General features: G+C 41.1%; 1 long non-coding RNA gene across 1 annotated transcript in view; it reads left to right on the top strand.

Annotated features, from left to right (window-relative positions):
- Positions 1-16,491, top strand: part of LOC135227756 (uncharacterized) — a 68,375-nt gene that overhangs the window by 10,470 nt on the left and 41,414 nt on the right. Inside the window, exon 2 of the long non-coding RNA XR_010317878.1 lies at positions 11,532-11,632. This is a non-coding gene — a long non-coding RNA (uncharacterized LOC135227756). The remainder of the gene's footprint in view (positions 1-11,531; positions 11,633-16,491) is intronic.

Raw genomic sequence — 16,491 nt, 5'->3', positions numbered from 1 at the left:
TATGGATATTATCCTATCACTGACAGTGTTGTACTTCAGGATAGATCTTGAAATGTTCTTTTTGACGATGAATGCAACACCATTCCTCTTCAAGCTGTCATTCACAGCATAGTAGACTGTATGATTGTCCAATTCGAAATGGCCAGTACCAGTCCATTTCAGCTGACTAATGCCTAGGATATCAATGCTTATGTGTTCCATTTCATTTTTGACGATTTCCAATTACTTTGTACACTCCAGGTTCCAATTATTAATGGATGTTTGCAGCTGTTTCTTCTCATTTTGAGTCGTGCCACATCAGCATATGAAGGTCCCGAAAGCTTTACTCCATCCATGTCATTAAGGTCAACTCTACTTTGAGGAGGCAGCTCTTCCGCAGTCATCTTTTGAGTGCCTTCCAAGCTGGGGGGCTCATCTTCCAGCACTATATCAGACAATGTTCCGCTGCTATTCATAAGGTTTTCACTGGCTAATTCTTTTCAGAAGTAGACCACCGAGTCCTTCTTCCCAGTCTGTCTTAGTCTGGAAGCTCAGCTGAAACCCGTCCTCCATGGGTGACCCTGCTGGCATCTGAATACTGGTGGCATAGCTTCCAGCATCACAGCAACACACGAGCCCCCACAGTACGACAAACTGACAGACTCTTAGGTATTACCCAGATTTTCTAGAACAAACATGTATTTTTAAAATACGAAATAGAATTAAAAAAAAAAAAAAACAGGCTATAACATCGTCATACTGTATACCGTGGAAAACCTGGTGTGTGGTGGTTACGTGCTACAGCTGCTAACCAAAAGGTTGGCAATTGGAATCCACCAGGTGCTCCTTGAAAGCTCTATGGGGCAGTTCTACTCTGTCCTATAGGGTCACTGTGATTCAGAATCGACTCAACAGCAACGGGCTGGTTTTGTTTTTTTTTACATACACCATATGGACTCAAGCCAAAAGGGGGGACAACTACAGAGCTATGTTGAAATGTTAACACTGGTAGTTTCTGACTATTAGTATTGCTTTTTTTTCCTTCTGTTTTATTCTACTTTTCAGATTGTCTACAACCATATGTAAAAATGCTTAGCACACGCCTGGCATATAGTGTGTGCTCAGGAAGGAGTACTTAATAGTATCAATTGTATAACTAGGAGAAATGTTTTAGAAGAATGGCCAGCATAGGATCAGAGCTTCAAGTCCAAGATCCCAGGACCTGGAGTTTGGACGATCTCACAGGAAAAAACACAGACTAGTTGCTCCAGGGGGCTTTAAGTGTTTCTCTACACGCAGGCCTGCTCTTGGAGCACAATTCTTCCAAAAAAGGAACCAGCGTAACAGTCTGAATGTTTATAGATTGCTGATGCCAGCAGATCCCTCTCCTGGGTGTGACAGGCATATGTGTTGACCAAATTTTTCTTTATTCACCGAATATCACCACTGCCAATATATATTAATCCTCAAAGGTTACTTCCATTAGACCAAGAGTCACATCCTTAGGGCTACAGCATTCACGTAAACCCCCCCTTTTTTAATGTGAGAATTCTTTTATTGTGGCAAGTATACATATAACAAAACAGTTGCCATTTCAACATTTTTTACATGTATGATTCAGTGACATTGATCATGTTCAGGCTGTACACCCATCATGACTCTTCTTTCCCAACTCCCTCCACAGACGCTCAGTGACCTTGATAAGGTCTTAGCTGAGTCATAGTCTGGTCCACACTGGATGTTTCTTTCTGTAAATCTTCCTTAAGTGACTTGACCTGAAAAGCAGAGAGCTCCATTCATCACTGGGGTCAGCAATCTCCGCAATGTCTCCAGCTTGTTGTGAGGAAACACTTTGTAGTTCACACGTGCCTCATCGTCACTGTCCCCAAAGCCCTTCTTGAGGATGAGGAGTTTGTAGATCTGTGTTGCTCTCATCTTGCACCTTCGTTTCCTTTGGCTGTTCCAAGTGAGCCCTGTACAAGCGTATCATTTTTAAAGGTCTCACCTTTAAAATGTTGCATTAATTGTTTTATTAATTCCCTGTGGCTGCTGTAACAAATTACCACACACTTTGTGGATTAAAACAACAGAAATGTACTCTGTTATAGTTCTGGAGGGCAGAAGTCCAAAATCGGTGTCCCTGGGACAAAATCAAAGTGTCGGCAGGATTGTGCTCCCTTTGGAGGCTCTGGGGAGAATCTGTTCCTTGCCTCTTCCAGCTTCAGCATTCGGCATTCCTTGACTTGTGGCCGCATCACTCCAGTCTCTGTCTCTGTGGTCACATTGCCATCTCTTCTTCATCTGTGAAACCTCCTTGTGCCTCACTTAGGGCCCACACATATAATCCCCGACAATCTCCCCACCTTAAGGTCCTTAACTTCATCAGTCTGCAGAGAACTTTTTTCCTTACACAGTCATGTTTAGAGGTCCCAGGGGTTTGGACCTGATATATCAGGGGGCATGATTTAGCCCAAAATGTATGCCTTCTTTTGAGTTATTTTATTTGAACTTCATTTTTTAGGATTTTATTGTAATTTGTATTTCTTTGTATAGTTTTTAAAAAAATTTTTAGTGGTTGCTCCAGGGATTACAGTGTACCCACTTAACATTTACAGTCTACTTGGAGTACTCGTGTTACCCCTTCAAGTGGAGTGTAGAAAGCTTAGCACCATGGAGTTCCCCTTAACTGCCCCGTCTGTGTCATACTTTATGATTGTATCTGCACGCGCTGACATCTCATCAGACAGTAGCTTAATCTTTGCTTTCAACCATCAAATGTGTTTTAAAAGAGGGATGGTCTATCATATTAACCCAGGTATTTGTCATTTCCATGGCTCTTTTCTCACTCTCGATGTTCCATGCTTCCTTCTAGTGTCTTTTTCTTCTGTCTGAGAACTTCTTTTAGAGTAGGTCTGCAGGCAACAGATTCTCTTCGTTTTTATTCATCTGAGAATGTCACCATTTCACCTTCATTCCTGAAGGATATTTTCACTGAACGCAGAACTCCAACCTGGTAGTTGTTTTTTCAGCACGTGGAACATGTTGCCTCTCCTCTTTGGCCTCCACGGTTTCTGACGAGAATCCACAGTCATTCAAATCATTGTTCCCCCACAGGTAATGAGCATCATTTTTTCTGTGGTTGCTTTCAAGACTTTTTTTTTCTTTATTTTCCAAATAAAGAAATGTTTGATTATCATGCGTCAGGACATGGATTTCTTGGTGTTTGTTTTTTTTTTTAATTTCGGAATTTTTTAGCCATTATTTCTTTAAGTATTTTTTCAGCTCTGCCTTCTTTCTCCTTTCCTTCCAGAACGCCAGTGACCTGAATGTTAGACCCTTTTTTTACGATCCCTCAGGTCGCTGAGGCTCTGCTTATTTGTTTATTTTTCCAGACTGTTTCCTCTGTGTTGTTCAGACAGGGTGATTTCTGGTATTCTTTCTCCCAGGTCACTGGTTATTTCTTCTGTCTCTTCTATTCTGCTATGAACCCATTTTTATTTTGACCATTGTATTTTTTAGTTGTAAAACTTCCATTAGGTTTTCCTTCATAAAAAATATCATGTATTATTTTCTGAAACTTACTCTTTTTACCATTTGTTTCAAGAGGGTTTGTGACTGCTTGCTGGAAAGTTCCGTAATAACTGCTTTATAGTTTGTCAGGTGATCCTAACAGCTCCGTGTTTTTCTCACGTGATTCAAATAGCTCCGTGTTTTTCTCACGTGATTCAAACAGCTCCGTATTTTTCTCAGGTGATTCCAACTGCTCCGTATTTTTGCTGTTGGCATCTTTTCCCAGGCAAGTTGATTCTCTTTTCCCAGGCAAGTCAGGTTTCCCTGGTTCTCCTACGCTGAAAAGCTTTATTTCCTGGACATTTTGAATATTATGCTATGAGACTTTGGGTCTTGTTTAAATTCCACGAAGAGTATTTTTGTTTTAACAGGCAACTTACCTGGTTAGGTTTGGGCTACAAGTTCCAACATACCTTCTGTTCACTGTGGTCCCAGTGTCTTCACATGCTATTCAAGTCTGTGCCACGTGTGTGTCATGCAGCGGCCAGCCTGGCTCCTGGGTAGTCATCTAGCTGCTAGTTCAGCTCTCAAAGTCTTTTATAAACTGATTAGGATCAGATCCTTTCATGTAGACCTGGGCTCGATTCAGATGTTCAGAAACAACTTCATAGGGTTGCTTTCCCCAGATCCTTCCTCAACCTCCCTGATACTTTCTGGTTCTGCGGGGCCCCTTTTTGCAGTCCTCCAGCCCGAAAGCTGGGGTTCAGTTACCCCACTCTGCTGCACTTGCCTCTGGGCATGAGAACTAGGGGAAAAGAAAGATAAACTCAGCCCCAGTTCAGAGAGACTTTGAATCCTGGTCTTTGTCCCCAATCCACCTGCTTCCATTTATTTTCAGAGTCTTTGTGGAGCCCTCCAATAGCTGCAGCGTGCGTTCTACCTACATGTTATGCCTGCATTCAGCAGGAGAGACTAGAAGGAGGCAGGTAGTCCATCTGACCCAGGACTGGAATCCATAGTCTGTGCTTTTAGAAAGAGCTGTTTGTTTTGTTTTTGAAATTCAGGAAAAGGAAGGTGCTATGGTGTGGTAGAAAGAATAAAATCTTTGATACCAGAAAGACTTAGTTACAACCCTGGCTCTATAATTTACCTTTTGGAGGCCTCAGTTTCTGAATGCATGAAATGGGGCATCCCCAAGACCACCCTTAAGTTCAGTAATTCACTAGAAGGACTAACAGGACCCAGAAAAGCTGTTATACTCCCAGCTATGGTTTATTACGGCAAAATCAGTAAAGAAAATACGTATGAGGTGGAGTCCAAGTACGATCTGCCACCTGACATCACCCAGTGGAGTAACACGAACGGCATTTTATGTGACAAGTGTAAAGTGTTGCTGACCAGGGAGGTGCACCCACACCTTGGTGTCCCGGGTTTTCATTGGGGATCAGTCATGTGAGCATGCAGCACCTGTGTGACTGACCTCAGTCACTCAGACCCCAACCTGCCAGGGGTCAAACTGATACAGCATGGCCCAAAGCCTCAGGCACACAAGAACAGGCATTCCACATAAATCATACTGTTGTCATAAACTGTCTGATGTGGCCCAAGGCCTTGGACAGACAGAGAAGCTCTTATCAGGAAGGATACTCAAAGGGTTCATAGGTCATCTCCCAGGAGACAAGCCAAGAGCCGGTCCTGAAGACCTTGGGAATATTCAGGGTTTGCACAGCCCAGCCCTGCTGAGTTAACCCTTTCCTGCACAGGCTTACATCTATCTTTCAGAGTTATTGTGAGGATTAAATGAGGTGGGTGCAAATATCTTGCTGTGCCTGGCATATAGAGGTAGATAGGTAGGTATGTAGACAGACAGCTGTTGTAGAGCTGACTCCAACTCGTGGTGACCTTCTGTACAACAAAATTAATTTTGCCTGGTCTTGCAACATCCTTACCATCTCCAGCATGTTTGAGTCCCTTCTTGCGCCTGTTGTGGCAGTCCATTTCACCAAGGGTCTCCTTCACCTTCCCTGGTGCCCTATTTCACCAACTGTGATGGCCTCCTCCAGGCCTCGATCCTCCTGATGACACGGCCAAAGCCCGTGAGTCAGACAGTGTTCTATTATGACCCATCAGGTTTTCGCTGGTTCATTTTCAAGAGTGAATTCCCATGCCTTTCCTCCTAGTCTGTCTTAGTCTGAAGCTCTGCTGAAACCTGTCCCCTGTGGACGACCCTGCGGGTATTTGAGATGCTGGTGGCACAGCGTCCAGCAGCACAGGAACATGTGGGCCCCCAAAGCATGACAGACTCACAGATGGGTTGTGGACTGGGCACAGAATAGGTGTTTAATAAATATTGGCTATTATGATTCTTTGGGCAGAGATTTCAAAAGGACATTTGGGCTCAAGAGGAAGAAAAACAGTAGAATGTCATCCCAACTATACAATATATAAAAATTACAAGAAGTTGTGATTTGGGACATGTTTAGAGAAACCAGGATAGGATCAGAGAGGCCTGTCTGATGGCAGGGGTCTAAGGAGGACATACATAAATAATGAGGAGTGCAGTAATTTGGGGGAAGACACTCGTTTAAGGATAAATACAGAAGAGTAGCATTTAATAAATGTCCACATGGCCAAAACCCAGCATAACACAAGACTTGAGAAATAATCCAATGAAAACTCAAAAAGTCATTTTTAGCTATATTCAGAGATTGGAGAGGCAGAAGCCCATGGTTTGGTGAAGAACGGTGTAATGTTAACAGATAGCAAAAAGAAAGCAAAGGTACCTGCCTCGTGTAATGGAATTAAAACCAAATCAGAAGATTTTTAATTAGCAAATTTAAATAAGCAATAAGGACTCATTTTCAAAAATAGAAAGAAAAGTAAATTTAGGAAACTATAGAATTTGAGAATGATGTAAATCCAAGTTAAAATTCTAGAAAAGGCTATACAAGGTGGTTTTTGAGCAAAGATAAAAGAAAGTGATGGTCACTAGGAGCCTGTCTGTGTTCACTGTGGATAAGCCCTGCTGAACTCATCTTACTTTCTTTCTTGGTCAGGTTACTGGAAGAGGAAATTTAGGGAAAGTCAGAGACATGATGTATCTTGATTTCAGCCAGCACTTTGTCAGACTCTCAGAATATCATTGTGGATGAGCTAGAGAAATATGAGCTCTCTGACATTCCGTTAAATACGTTCTAAGATGCTCAAATCGAAATATGCAGACCTACTTTGTTTATCCATTCATCTGTTGATGGACATAAATATTACTCATCCATAAAGGAAAAATTAACTCCTGACACATGCTACAACATGGATGAGACTTGAAAACATCATGCAGGGTAAGAAAAGTCAGTCACAAAAGGGCAAATATCGTATGATCCTACTTACATGAAATATCAAGAATAGGCAAGTATATAGAGACCACAGTTTATCCGTGGTTACCCGGGACAGTTGGGACGGAGGGGAAAGGAGGACTCAACGGTTAGGGGACACTGAGAACGTCTTTTAAGGTGATGGAAAATTTTGGAGTGGATAAAGTTGATAGTAGCACGATATGATGAACATAATTAATGTCACTGAGCTGTACGTGTGAAAATGGTTGGGACGGCAAATGTTTGTGTTACATGTATGTTTGTTGTTGTTGTTGTTAGGCACTGCTGAGTTGATTTCAACTTATAGCGACCCCTGGTGACAGAGTAGAACTTCCCCGTGGGGTTTTCTAGACTGTAACCTATATGGGAGGAGATTGCCAGGTCTCTTCTCCCATGGAGTCACTGGGTGGGTTTGAACAGTCAACCTTTTGGCTAGCAGCCGAGCGCTTAACCATTGTGCCACCAGGGCTCCTTACATATATATTTACCACAAAAAGTGCGTTAAAAAATAAAGAATAAAATCAGCCAGTGAAATGAAATACATATCTATATATAAATAGGTAGACAGACAGACAGGTAGATAGATAAATCAGCTGGGTTCTGTGGTACCAAGACATAAATGAGACTTGACACCTTTAAATCTCACAAAGAGGTAACAGACATATTTGGTGATTGAATCAAGATTCATGGCGATCTTCTGGGATTCCAGGGAAGTCAAACCAACAAGGTGATATTTTAAAAGAATGAATTTAAAATCCCTTTAGCTACTGTATATATATATATAGCAGTTTATGGGGGAAAAGACTTAGCTGGCAGTGTCAGATGATCAAATATTTTGTGTAAATCAAATGGGCGTGACATTCATTCACTCATTTAATCAACAAATACATTGCGAATGCTATAAAAGCAAAAAGAAAACATATTAAAGCATGGAGTCCAAATCTAGGGCAGTAATGGTACTGTGTTCAGTTCTGGGAGACACATTGAAGAAGAAAAGTAGGAATTTACAAGAGGCCACCAGGTCCAAGGTGGTATAAATGCTGGAAACTACGCCTTAAAAGGAATCTGTCAAGGTTGATCATCTTGAAGAGAGAAAAACTAGGCGGAGATGTGAAAAATATCTTTAAAATATTTAAGGTGTGTTATCTGGAAGCTTTTGTAGACTCTGGCTTTGTTCCTTGGGCAGCAGAAGTTACAGGATTTATAGCTTTGAGTTATGGAGAATTAGGTTTGAGCCAATCACAGTGTGTCAGCTCCTTTACCAGGTCCTAGGCATATGGTGAGCAGAATCAGATTCCTTTCCTCACAGAGATAATAACCCATGAATTCATATTCCAGTGGAGAAGTGGCTCAATACACAATGGCTCTTCCAACTGTTAGAGAATCTGATGCCTCTTAACACAGAGAGCTCCCATTTCTCGAACACAAAAAGAAAGACATCCAGGTTTCGTTTGAGAGACAGGTTGGGCTGATGGTATTTCTCCTTCAACCTGGAGTCCTGGAAGCAACCAAGGACAAGGACACCTGTTTACCAGGACAAGCAGAGTCCTAAGGGGAGTCATAACTGTGGTCAAGGAGAAAAACCAGAGATGTGGTGCTGAGCATCAAATAAACAAGAGCCATAGACCGTCAGTAGGAAGATAGTTGAGTTAAAGAAAGGAAGAGCAGGCATAAGTCACGCTGTGAGGCTGTCAAAGCTAACTGACCGCAACAAAGCCTGTACCCATGCCCTCAACTGGGGACTTGTTTCCTAGGAGCTCTGTGGGCCCAAGTGGGCTTTGGTTTGAGTAAGACAAGACTGGACTGGAGGCTGGATAACTATCTGTCAGGGATAAGAGATGGGATTTATGCCAAATATCTTCCATTCCTTTCTCCAGCTCTACTCACCACCCTTTTCTGCTCTATTCTGAGCCCAGGAGGCTGACCTAAATGTTCTGCATCACGGAACCCATTGCTCTCTGGCTCCAGTTGAGTTTAGATAGCAAGAAGTCCCAATTAGAGATTGGACAGTGAGAAGAGGGGGAGGTTGGTGTATTCCATCCCCTGCCTCCCTAAGAGTCATTTTGGGTTTTATGTGCTCCTTGTCTGAAGGTCATAGCTCCTCTTAAGGTGGCCGTGTCTACATAGCTCTCTCCTCTGGGTTCCAGGAACTGCTCCCTTCCCTCCTCCTTCCAAGCCTAGAGATGGTACAGCTTCAGAGTTCCTACCCCTGGGGTACTGGACTATCCTTTGTGGTTCCCCTACATGTTGCCTATTGTTGTTGTGTGCTGTGGCACATAGCAACCCTATAACAGAGTAGAACTGCCCCATAGGGTTTGTTAGGCTGTGATATTTACAGCAGCAGATCACTAGGTCTTTTATTCTGCAGAGCCACTGGGTGAGTTTGAACCACCGACCTTTCAGTTAGCAGTTGAGTGCTAACCATTGTGCAACCAGAGCTCCTTATATCTTGCCTGGACCTTTATTAAAAAGCAAAACCAAAAACATTATTCAACTCTCCTTGATTTATCCTAATTTGAATGTGCCCATCTGCTTCTTTGTTGGACCCCAGATGACAGAGCATTCAACATTAAACGAGAATTTAAACTAGACTATTTCTAAGAATGCTTATACTCCTGCGATTTGGGATTTCTTATTGCTGACCTTATATTTTGTATACCCAAAAGTGATAAGGATAACATTCTGCACCTAGGGGTCCATACTGAATATTTTTGTAGTGAATATGAAGTTCACCTAGGGCTTTGGGATTCAGTTTAGCCACATAATGTATCATTTTTATATGACATTAATGTTTTCAGGATGTAGTGCAGTATTTTGCAGTGACTATCACCATGTCTGTGAGGTCAGCTAACATCTTTACTGCTGTTATGTGTAAGAGGCAAAGGAAGCTTAAATTGGCCAAGCGACTACTGCCCAGAACTTGGCATGTTCATAAAAGAGCCATATTTAGTCTTAAGTCTCTTTGTAAACAAGCTGTTAAGCCACACTGTGACCCTTTCTGTGAAGACCGAATAATTGAGACTCAGCATAATGATGCTGTTTCAAGGATGTCCAACCTCAAGACAAGAATGAAGAGACTGCATTGTCTACGTGACTGTGGACGTGACCGTGGAGCCTGATGTTCCACAGAAGACACGTTGTCTTCTGCTGTGAAGATCCTTTCCATTTGAAGAGACTGCGTTGTCTACGTGACTGTGGATGTGACTTTGGAGTCTGATGTTCCACAGAAGACACGTTGTCTTTTGCTGCGAAGATCATTTCCATTTGAAGAGACTGCGTTGTCTACGTGACTGTGGACGTGACTTTGGAGTCTGATGTTCCGCAGAAGACATGTTGTCTCCTGCTGCGAAGATCATTTCCATTTGAAGAGACTGCGTTGTCTACGTGACTGTGGACGTGACTTTGGAGTCTGATGTTCCACAGAAGACACGTTGTCTTCTGCTGTGAAGATCCTTTCCATTTGAAGAGACCGTGTTGTCTACGTGACTGTGGACGTGACTGTGGAGTCTGATGTTCCACAGAAAACACGTTGTCTTCTGCTGTGAAGATCCTTTCCATTTGAAGAGACTACATTGTCTATGTAACCGTGGACGTGACTTTGGAGTCTGATGTTCCGCAGAAGACATGTTGTCTTCTGCTGTGAAGATCCTTCCCATTTGAAGAGACTGCGTTGTCTACGTAACTGTGGACGTGACTGTGGAGTCTGATGTTCCACAGAAGACACGTTGTCTTCTGCTGTGAAGATCATTTCCATTTGACTCTGAATATGAGGGTTTTGTTGTTGTTCCTTGGTTTGACTTTGAGACTATCTTATTTCTAAAGAGTCGTTATCTTTTAGAGATACATAGTGAAAAATTTATGAATGGAATGATACATCTGGGATTTGCTTCACAATAACAGGTGTAGGGGATGGGTGGGAGCAGAGAGAAAAAAGATGGGCCAAGAGTCGATAACTGTTGAAGCCGGGTGATGGAGACATGGAGGTACATTATAGGATTCTCTCAACTTTTGTGTAATTTTGGAATTTTTCATATTAAAAGGTAAATGAATAAATAGTTAAGTAAGAAGTTATTTCTTGATATAGGAAAACTTCATTATTATTTGATGTCACTGAGGTCGTCAAGGGGCTCTGTGTGTACATTTTGGAAACTTAATAGGAGAAACTTATTGAAATGAAATGTGAATGAGGGAATGTTATTATTATGACAACCAAACCAAGCTCACTGGAAAACATCTAGGTGATATTGTTCTGATTGTACATTTAGAATATTCTTTTTATGAATTAAGAAGTGAAGCCAAAAACAAATACTACATTTATGTTCAAAATGATACGTGGAATTTGCTTAGACATAATCTGGGGCATGGAAGGATTGAGTGAGTTTATAGATGAAACAAAATTGACAATGAGTTAGCATTTGATGAATTTAGGGTACGAATATATGGAGGTTCATTATACTACTCTTTCTACTTTATGCTTTAAATTTTCCATGAAACAAATTTTTAAAAATAAAACATATACTGCATATCTAAAATGTGACCATTTTACATTAAGAAAATACTTTTATGATTTTATAAGATGTTATATTGTTACTTCTCTTTTCACCTTCTAACATTCTGCATTTTCTAATATATTACTATTTGTCTATTTTTTCTTCTTCCCCCACCCCTTAGTTTTGTCTGTTACATGGAATCAAGCTGGTGTTCCAGGAGCGAGCCTGTTATTTGAACATAAATACTTGATCCCCAAGGCCAGCATGCAGATTAGGAGTCAGGTAAGGGTCCCTGGTGTGCAGGAAAAAACCAATTATGTATTAGCCATCGGCACTTTGCTTTCTTAGAAAACAGTCCAGTCACTTTTACCGGTTTCCACCCGTGGATTTTTCTAGCTCATGTTTTCCTTTGCCTGCTATGATCACACTTCAGTTCAGAGTTCAAGTGACAAGGAAGTGGTTCCCTGTGTGTGAACTTTCTTACAGGAATCTTTCTCCAGTAGGACAGGAGGGAATCAAAAGTGTTTTTCCTGAGCTGACAGGGAAAAAAAATTTATTTAGTGATTTTCATGTTTCTTCTTACCAAACCTATTAACTCATTCTTCGTATTTAGAAACAAAGACCTGTGATATTTTTAATGTCATGGTAGCAATGGGAATTCAATATAAAAGCTACAGAACTCCTGAAAATGAAGGTAGAGCCCAAAAGTCACCACCAAAATGCTACTGTAAAGAAAAAGAATAGAAAACAGCAAAATAACCAATAAAACATAATTTCCGAGTTCCTCCTTTCTTCCAGGCACTTTGCTAGATGCTGAAACACAAACAGGTATATGGCTCCGTCTCTGCATTCAAGGGAGCTCGTTATATTTGGGAACACAAAATTGACCTTGGAAACACATATAACAGCACCGGAGCATAGGCTCTCCAACGAACTTGCCAACGAGAGTAAGTTCAGAATTCAGAGGACAGAAGTCTCTTAGGAGTGGGTGAGGTCATTTTCAACATAGACCCTAAAGAGTGGAAAATTAAGACAAAGTGGAGGTGATGGTTTGATTGGAAATGGTGGCAGGTAGTTGAGCCTTTAGGTGGGGCTGATGGAGTCAGCAAAATCACAGAAATAGGAGTACAGGGTCAGACATGTTAAGAAACAGTGAAAATAGATACATTTACAATGACACACAAAAAAGTAGCTGCTGAAGCTACTTATGTACAGCCAAACATCTCATGTGATTTAGTTACTTGGTTTGGAGGTTTAGGGTCATGGTTTCATGGGACATTTAATTGGCCTAATAATATGTTTAGTACTTCTGGTCTGCCTAGTAGCTAAGTGCATAGTGCCTGGAGTCTTATAAGTTTAGAAGTGGCCATCCAAAGCACAGTAATTGGTTTCTATTTGCCTGGAGCAACAGAGGAAGAAGGAGAGCCAGGAACAGGAGGAGGACATGGAATGTGTGGCTAATTGTCTCCATAAACAACTGACTCCTTTGCCATGAGAACAGTAGAACTCAATGGTGCCCGGCTACCATTACTAAATATTTTGATCAAAGATTTCATGGAAGAATCCTGATCAAAAGGGGAAAACTGCAGAACAAAATTTCGGCTTCTCATGGACTCCAGACTTAGGAGCCATGGAGGGTGGATAGACTCCTGAAAGTACTGCTTTGAGATAATGTTTAAACTTTAAACCAAAAGTATCCCCTGAAGCCTTCTTAAAACCAAGCAATCATTTAGCTTAACTAGTAAAAACGGCCAGCCTTGAGCATTATGCTCTGTTAAGAACTATCTATGTGGGATCAAACTGACAACAGCAACTCAAAATATCAGAGAGGAATCTTAGAGGGCAGTGAGCTCATGTTAATGGAGGAGGAACAACTCAGACACAGGGGATGAGAATGGTTGTACAACTTGAAAAACGTAATCAATGTCATTAAATTGTACACATTGAAACTGCTGAGTTGGTATATGTTTTGCTGCGTATATTCTCAACAACAACATCAACAAAATAAAATTTAGAAAAAAAAAAGATGACTAAGGAAGAAGACCCCCTGTGTCCCCATATGATCAAATAGATTGTCATTTTGAATATAGGAATTTAAGAAAACTGTGAGGGATGTAGACCTTTGACAGTGTCCCAAAGGACCAAGTCCTCCAGCCTGGCATCCTGCCTCTGGAAGAGGTACTTCAGGATCCTGCAGAAGAAAGTCAGATTACTCTGCTGGGCACTTAGTCTGCCGTACGTGAAGACAGACCTTTCTCCTTGCTCCCAAAGGGACATAGCATAAACCCTCAGAGTCTAAGTTCACATTCTTTCATTAAGGCAAGCTTGATTGCGAAAGGTATGAGTCATAACCTTATGATTCTGATCCTTCCACACTGGGTAGAAACGGGAAAAAAATAAACAGCAATGTGTGGCATTCAGCACACAGGAAGTTGGATGTGTTTTGAACCCGGTGGTTTGCTGGACCAGCTTCCTAGAACCTTCTCTGATGCTCGTTGAAATGCCTCCTCCTTCCCATCTTCCTGACTCCTCACTCTTAATCTGGGTATGGGCTGTTAAGGATTGAATTGTGTCCCCTCAAAATATATGCTGTAAATCCTAACCCCTGTAGTGGTTATAATCCCATTTGGGAATGTGTTTTCTTTATTGTATTAATGAGACATTATTGATGTAGTATGTCTTAAGTAAATCTCTTTCGAGATATAAAAGAGATTAAACAAGCAAACAAGAGCGGAGATGACGGGAGGTGCCAAGCAACATGAAGATCACCCAGGAGGAGATGCTCAGAGGCAAGGACCTTCCTTCAGATCCGACAGAGAGAGAAAGCGTTCCCCCTAGAGCTGGCACCCTGAATTTGAACTTCTAGCCTCCTAAACTGAGAGAAAATTAATTTCTATTAGTAAAAAAAAGAAAAGAAACGGTGAAAAGACCCGTTTGACTGAAGTCTCAGGTGGTATAAAAACCTGGAGAAGTATTCAGGAGCCAAACTACAATTACCTCGAAGAACCTTGAAGAGTTTTTTGCCTTTTCAGGAGAACTGTGATTAAGGAGAAAACTATATGTAAGGATGTCTCAGTTATCTCTTGCTGTGTAACAAACAACCCCCAAACTTAGTAGTTTAAAGCAGCCATTTATTACTTCTTACGATTCTGCGGTCTGGGTAGGGCTCAGCTAGACAGTCCTTCTGCTCCACGTAGTGTTTGCTGAGGCTAAGTATCCAAAATGGCTTCTTCGCTCATGCTTGCCACCTCAGCTGTGGCAGGATCAAATGGGGGCTGCCTGGACAACGGTTTCTCTCCAAGTGGCCTAGCTTGAGCTTCCTCACAGCATGGTGGTCTCAGGGTTGTCAAATGTTTAATATGTTGGCCAGCTTCCAAAAGAAAGTAAAAAGGAGTCTGTCTCTTTGAAGACTAGACCCGGAACAAATGCAGTGTTACTTCTGCTGCATTCTGCTGGTCAAAGGAAGCCGACATGTCAGGCGGAGTCCACAGGCAGAGGGGAGACACCACCTCTTAATGTGAGGAGCAGTGTGTGCATACAGGGAGGGAAGAAACCGATGGCAGCTGCCTTTTTTTTTTGCCATTATTAATTTTTTAAACAAAATTGTTTATAGGCAAAGGAAAAGAAGAAAATAATTTACCCATAATATCATCCAGAGAATTGCTGTTATTACCATTTTTGATGCGTGTCCTTTTTGCATGTATGTTTTCAACACTAGAATGAAACGATGCCCTGTTTTGTAGCCTTTGTTCTGTCCTTAGAACAGTGTGTTTTGCCCCTTTTATGTTATTAGAAATGTGACTTTTTTTTCTTATAATCTAGGATTTTTGTGTTTTGCCCCTTTTATGTTGTTAGAAATGTGACTTTTTTTTCTTATAACCAAGGATTTTTATTTTATACTTATTAAAACTGTCTGGGTTTTAAAACTCATTTAGACATATTTAGGCATGGATTTTTTTTTTTTTAAAATCATATCATACTTGTCCATGCATAAGAAGGAAAATAAAAGCAGAAATTGATTGTGGTATCCTCAAACTTCTTTATAGTTAGAGTTCTATTCCTCTGTATCACTTTTCGGGTCACTCATTAATGCCTGCAGTTTTTGACACAATTTTTCTTTTCTTTTTTAAAACTCTTTTAATGAACACACACACACATATATATATTTTTTCTAACAAGACTATAAATTCTTTTTACCTCCTCATTGCCCCACCCCTAGCTTCTGGTCACCACTAAACTTCTCTTGTCTCTGTGGATTTGCCTATTCTAGATATTTCATAAAAGTGGAATCACACAGTATTTGTCCTTTGTGTCTGGCTTATTTCAGTTCACGTAATTTTTTCAGAGCTCTTTATGTGGTGGCGTGCATCAGACTTCATTTGTCCTTACAGCTGAATAATACGTCATTGTAGGGATATACCGCATTGTATTTATCCATTCGTTTGTCGGTGGCCATTCTGGTTGTTTCCACCTTTGGGCTATTGTGAATAATGCTGCATTGAACATTGGTGTACATTTTTCTGTTTGAGAAGTTGTTTTCAATTCTTTTGGGTATTTACCCATAGTTGGAATCGCTGGGTCATGTGGTAATTCTGTATTTAACTTTTTTTAGGAACTGCCAAAGTGTTTTCCACAGTGACTGCACCATTTTGCCTTCCCACTAGCAATGGATGAGGGTTCAAATTTTTCCACATCCTCATCAACACTTGTTATTTTTTGTTTTGGGTTTTTTTTTTCTTTCTTTTGATAGTAGCCATCTTACCGGGCGAGAAGTGTTATCTCATTATGGTTTTAATTTGCATTTCTAATGACCAATGATGTTGACCTTCTCATGTGCTTGTTGACCATTTGTCTATCTTCTTTGGAGAAATGTCTATTCCAGCTCTTTGCCCATTTTTAAATGGGTTGTTAATCTTTTAAAGAGCCCTTGTGGTGCAGTAGTTAAGTGCTCAACTGCTAACCTAAAGCTTGGTGGTTTGAAACCACCAGCAGCTCCTTGGGATAAAGATGTGGCAGCCTGCTTCTGTAGAGATGTACACCCTTGAAAACCCTATGGGGTCACTATGAGTCAGAATCGACTCGACAGCAGTGGGTTTGGGTTAGTCTTTTAATTGTTGAATTTTAAGAATTCTTTCCATATT

Source organism: Loxodonta africana, chromosome 15 (genome assembly GCF_030014295.1).
Source record: "Loxodonta africana isolate mLoxAfr1 chromosome 15, mLoxAfr1.hap2, whole genome shotgun sequence".
Taxonomy (NCBI): domain Eukaryota; kingdom Metazoa; phylum Chordata; class Mammalia; order Proboscidea; family Elephantidae; genus Loxodonta; species Loxodonta africana.
Note: the sequence above shows the minus strand (reverse complement) of the source record. Positions and strands in the feature narration are given on the sequence as shown.